Source organism: Suncus etruscus, chromosome 5, assembly GCF_024139225.1.
Source record: "Suncus etruscus isolate mSunEtr1 chromosome 5, mSunEtr1.pri.cur, whole genome shotgun sequence".
Lineage (NCBI taxonomy): Eukaryota > Metazoa > Chordata > Mammalia > Eulipotyphla > Soricidae > Suncus > Suncus etruscus.
Genome location: NC_064852.1, coordinates 129522918 through 129528736, shown reverse-complemented (window position 1 = coordinate 129528736; position 5819 = coordinate 129522918). Strand labels below are relative to the sequence as shown.

Genomic DNA, 5819 nt, shown 5'->3' with positions numbered 1-5819 from the left:
TGTATTTGTTTCTCTTCCAACTGACTTCACTCAGCAAAATACTCTTCAATTCTATCCATAAAACAGAAAATGGCAAAATCTTTACATATTCCAAGTAGTAGATCATAGTCTCTTTCTCTTTATCCAGTCATCCGTTCTAGGACTTGGTTTGTTTCTAGATTTAACTAATGAGGGACACAACTATTTTTCTAATTGGTTGAGATTCTGTGCTTCACAGTGTTAATAGTGGTTTCTCATGCACATAATTGCAGCGCCACACCCATCACCAGTGTACCCATTTCCCTTCACCAAGGATCCTCTGGGGCTGGGAAGGTGGCGCTAGAGGTAAGGTGTCTGCCTTGCAAGCGCTAGCCAAGGAAGGACCGCGATTCGATCCCCCGGTGTCCCATATGGTCCCCCCAAGCCAGGGGCAATTTCTGAGCGCATAGCCAGGAATAACCCCTAAGCGTCAAACGGGTGTGGCCCAAAAACCAAAAAAAAAAAACAAAAACAAAAAAAAAGACACCAAGGATCCTCTCAGCGACCTCCTGTCAACCTCTTTCCCTCACCAGTTCAATTGTGCATCACAATTTTATGATTATCGAGCAGTCTTCCTTCCACAGTTTATTAAGGCATAGTTCTTTTTTTTTTTTAGAAAGGCATGGTTAACAGAAGTAACAAGACTTCCAAGACAAATTCCTGTAAAAGTTCTTTAGATTTTTCACACAAAACAGTAATTTTGTATTTTGTGTTCAATTCAGCTTTTTTCATTTGTGTTTACAATTGTCCCCAACTACTTGTTTTTTGTTTCTTTTAATTTACTTACTTTTGGTTTTGAGGCCATATCAGACAATGCTCAGGAGTTACTCCCAGCTCTGCACTCAGGAATTACTTCTGGCAGTATTCTGGGGACCATTTTGGCTGCTTGCAAGGCAAGCACTCAGTCTGTTATACAAGCAGTCTGGTTCCAACTGTCTGAAATATCTGAATATTTTGATATTCAGAAAACAAATATCTGAATTATTTGTTTTTATATTTTCCCCACCACTGGAATTTTATTAAATTGGTTTAAATTTTAATCTAATAAAATAGACAACAACAAGTATAGAAGAAGTAGTGAGCAGGTTTTATTTAATTTCAGTAAATTAAATAGTGTAAAATAGTGAATTAATGAATTAGTAAAATAGTATAAAATAGTGAATAATGTAAAGGTACAGGGGAGAAATTTCTCCATCTTTTGTGCTAGTCAAACAACTTCAAACATCAATAATTTATTTTTAAAAGGAAGAAGAAATGCATTTTATATGTCTGACTGTTTATATGGCTATGAATTCTAGTGTAAATGAAATGGAGTTTTAATTCCTGAGGTAATTAATGGGCCAAGGGCCTGGAGCATCAAGTTGAGAGGAGAAAGGGTCTCACATGACAAGGACAGGATGACTCATATGACAAAACCAGATGCTCTAGATGTTTGCCCTGCCATGGGATCGAACATAACTCTAAATGTGGGTCATCTTCATTCTTTAAGGTAATGGTAACAGTTTCTCTTGAGACTGGCAGGGGCCTCCATTGACCCCAGGTCCACATGCCAAGGTGACATATTGGGAAAAGCGTGCTTTGTACATTTTGGGAAAATCTATTCTTCAGTAACATGAGATGGAGCAGATAACAGTGGAATGAAATAGGTGACTTGAGAATTTAACCTGTGAGCATGAATAAGCAAATGCTACAAATCATTGAGGAAATAATAGATTATTTGGAGGCAAATTCAGGCATAGCATTAGTAGTTTAAACCAAAAAAAAAAAAAAAGAAAGAAAAAGAAAAAATCCTTAGAACACTTTCTGCATTTTATCTCAGTATTGAAAATGTTTTATATTTTATATATGAAATGTCAAACTAGAACAAAAGTAGGAGAAAATAAAAATATCAAACTTTCTAAGAATATATTTAAATGTAGGAATTATTTGTTAAAATAAGTAATTTATCGTTTAGTGCAGTCACAGAAATAATTACACTGAGAACTATCATAACAAAATGTGACTGAATGAAGGAAGTAGAAAGCCTGTCTAGAGTACAGGCTAGTGTGGGTTGGGGAGGAAGGACACTTGGGATATTGGTCATGGGAATGTTGCACTGGTGAAGGATATATACATACATATATATACATACATATATATATATAAATAAAAAAAAGAAAAGGCCTCCCAATTCTTACCATAGGCTGTGTTCTTTACACTGACTGTATAGAAAGAGGAGGTACAGTAAATGCACCCCATATACACCTCAACCCAGGCCCTTTGCCTGGTCTGTAGTGTGAATTGGGGGACAAAAAAAGTACTTAATTTATAAGTCTACTTGAAAAGCAATAAATATATGAATATGAAAATGCTTTCTTTGAAAAGCCTAAACCTTTAGAAACACAACTGCTATGAGTTGCAGAGATTTGTTGGGGTTAGAGACAAACTTCAAAAGCTAGTTTGACAATTAGGTGGCTCTGCAAAGACATTACTTCATTCCCAGTATAATAACATGTTCTCAGTAATGTTCATTACATATATTTTGAGCCTTTCTGAGTTAGTTTCCTCCTTTACCTGGTGGCCATGTATCACAGTTTTCCTCAAATACTCAGATTTGCATATTTTCTAAAAGCATAATGAATACTGTCCCCTGCTTTATTCTTAGAAATGTACCACTCAGAGTTAATTTATAAAATGTTGAAAATACCTGTCTTATATTGATTATTTGGCATATAATATGTCAATAATAGTAGCCTTCATAAAAAAACTGCTTAGATTGTATGACTAAGTATTGATTTTTTTCTTCCAAAATTGTCAAAATTGTGCCCATTATTTAGGGATGTGTTTCAATTCACATGTATAAGACTGCAATATCCAGCACCGCCAAAACTAAATAAAATTTAGCCTATTCTCAGATGTTTTAATTTCATTTGATTTTTGAATTCTTTCATTCTTAGGTAAAGAAATGAATGCTGACATGGTAAGCTCACTTATTCATATACAGAAAATTTTAAATAACACTTTTTAATGGTTATTAAATTATGTTTTCTCGATGCCTCAAACCTTTTGTTAAAAACTACTGATTTAAATGATTACAATCATTTCCCCTTAAAATTAGTATTTTGTTTTTCTGAGTATAAACTTACCTTTCATAGTGCAGGCCAGAAATATGTAGAATAAAGAAACATGATTAGCATCTATAGCTATGTGTTTGGATTGTTTTCTTGTGCATTATTCTAAAATTGTGACTTTTCTGATTTCAGCTGTATGATCCAAATTTTGTTCATTCAAGAGTTTTAAAAAGTGGATGTGATAAAAACTTTTCTTTAAATTGAGTTTTGCTAAATTAACAGGCAAACAAAAATATATGAAATGATTTTAGAACAAGCATTTAAAGCACTGTTTGCATAAAAGTCATGCTGTTTACAGCCTCTATATTTTTAATATGATTTTTATTTTGATCATAGTGGCTTACATATTGTTGACAATAATATTTTAGGTACATATTTACATAAAATCGGGGGATTCCCATCACCGATTTGTCCTCCCTACACCTCCGTTTTCGTCCTACCTCCCATATCCTCCTCCCTCACCCCCGGCAGCCTCTATTTTTTTTTTTAAATATTTTTTAGCCTCTTCTTTTCATATAGGAAAATCTCTGAGGAAAAAAATCTGTTAAGGAGCTAGTATTGTAATAGGGACTAAGAATAATAATAGTAATATACTCACATTAGATGCAATATACTTCTTTATTGTAGTACTTCGTTTTACTTTCTAACATAATTAACATCTTGATTCAAGACTGTCAAATACTATATTGAAAGTGCACCATGAGGTCGAAAAGATAGCACAGCGGTAGAGCATTTGCCTTGTGGCTGACTCGGGAGGGACCCTGTATGATTCCCGGAACCCCATGTGGTCCCCCAGCCTGCCAGGACCGATTTCTGAGTGCAGAGCCAGGAGTAACCTTGAGCACCACTGGGTGTGGCCCAACAACCAACCAACCAATCAATAAATAAATAAATTTTAAAAAAGAATAAGATAAGGAAAGTGCACCTAAGCAGGAAAATTGAATTTATAAACATCAGCAGCTCCATGATTAAACCTGACTTTCCTAACCAGATAGAGATGAAACCATCTATAGAGATGAAAAACCTCCCCCCAAAATCTTTTTCATAGAATTTTTACATTCTCTTCTTTTTTCCTTTCTCTCACCATCTCTTATTCCTTCTCTCCCATGCTTTCTCTCCCCTATTCCCTCTTGACATTTAAGTTTATATATGATGTTTGTTGGTTTGCTTTATAGACTGTACCCATTTGTGATCTGGAGCTGTTCCAGTCTCTGTGCTTGGGGTTGCTTCTGGTTGGTCCTCAGTGGACCATGTGGTGCTGGCAACCAAACCTGTGCCTCCTGCGTGTGAACTGTGTACTCCAGCCTTTTGCACTGCCTCTCTGGCCCTTATATGACTTTTCAGTTTGTAGTTTCAATGTTAATTTTGGGAGCTGGAAAGATTCAAGTTTTGTATACCTTGAAAATATTATTTTATTTCTTTGTAGGTATTATTTTAATAGCTTGCTAACTATGAAATAACCAAGTTCCAGTTTTTTTTGTTTGTTTGTTTTGTTTTGGGGCCACACCTGATGACTCCGGCCCCAGGTTTTTTAAAATTGTGAGCACTGATATCAATGTTGAATGTTGTATTTATAAATTATACTGAGAGAAAAATTCAATGAAATACTGACATGAATGCAATGAAAACACCAATTTTTAAGTTCCCAGTAAAAATTGGAGTACACATTTTATTTTGGAGTGTAAAAACTCAGTAGCTTTTTCTTTTTTTTTTTTTTTTTTTTTTTTTTGGTTTTTGGGCCACACCCGGTAACGCTCAGGGGTTACTCCTGGCTATGCGCTCAGAAGTTGCTCCTGGCTTGGGGGACCATATGGGACGCCGGGGGATCGAACTGTGGTCCGTCCAAGGCTAGCGCAGGCAAGGCAGGCACCTTACCTCTTGCGCCACCGCCCGGCCCCTCAGTAGCTTTTTCAATGGTGTTATTTGTAAAATAACATTACTCTCACTCAGCAAATGGAAATCTGATATATGCCACAACTTAATATTTATATTCTGATCAAGCACTCTTCACATCTCAAGTAAGGGAGAGGCAGAATTTATTCCAGAGATTTAAATTAAGTATCTGATTACACTTTCTAAATGGAGCTCCCTTTGTATTGTTCAATTTATTTATGCTTTGTTGCAAGATTTAATTTGGATCTTTTCAAACTGACAAATATACAGAAAGAGAACTAATGTATACTAGGAGGTATAGGAAAGCAGACTACTTATTTTGTAGAACCATTTTTATTTACTAGGCACTATGTTATAAAATACTGTTAATCACACTTTACATCCAAACATTATTCCAACATAAGACACATCACCACTTCCTTTCACCTATGTGGAGACTCCCAGCACATCCCCCTGTAAGCTTAATTCAGTAGGCAAAGTCTTTCATTCTGATGACTATGACCATTTGTTCTCTTACCATGTTTCTTTATTTCTTAAATATAGGAGAGATTTCTCTGTTTGGGGATTTTTTGTTTGTTTATTTGTGGATGTGATGACATCTATACACATATAAATGAATAGAACTAATCTCCTGAACTTCCACAAAAATATTTATGGTTATGTTTTCAAAAACAATCTGTTTATTAGGGACATATAAATTTAAAATACATATTATACTGATTCTGTGCTATACATTTTAGAGTTTACATGAACTAGATAAATTCTACAGATGTAAAATTTGGTAAGAGTAAAATCAGA

General features: G+C 35.0%; 1 non-coding gene across 1 annotated transcript; it reads left to right on the top strand.

The window, feature by feature from the left end:
- The first annotated feature begins 2178 nt into the window (after window positions 1–2178).
- On the top strand, window positions 2179–2311 carry LOC126010029 (small nucleolar RNA SNORA51). Its single transcript, XR_007496170.1, has one exon. It is a non-coding gene; the product is annotated as a small nucleolar RNA SNORA51 (small nucleolar RNA).
- The last annotated feature ends 3508 nt before the right edge of the window (window positions 2312–5819 follow it).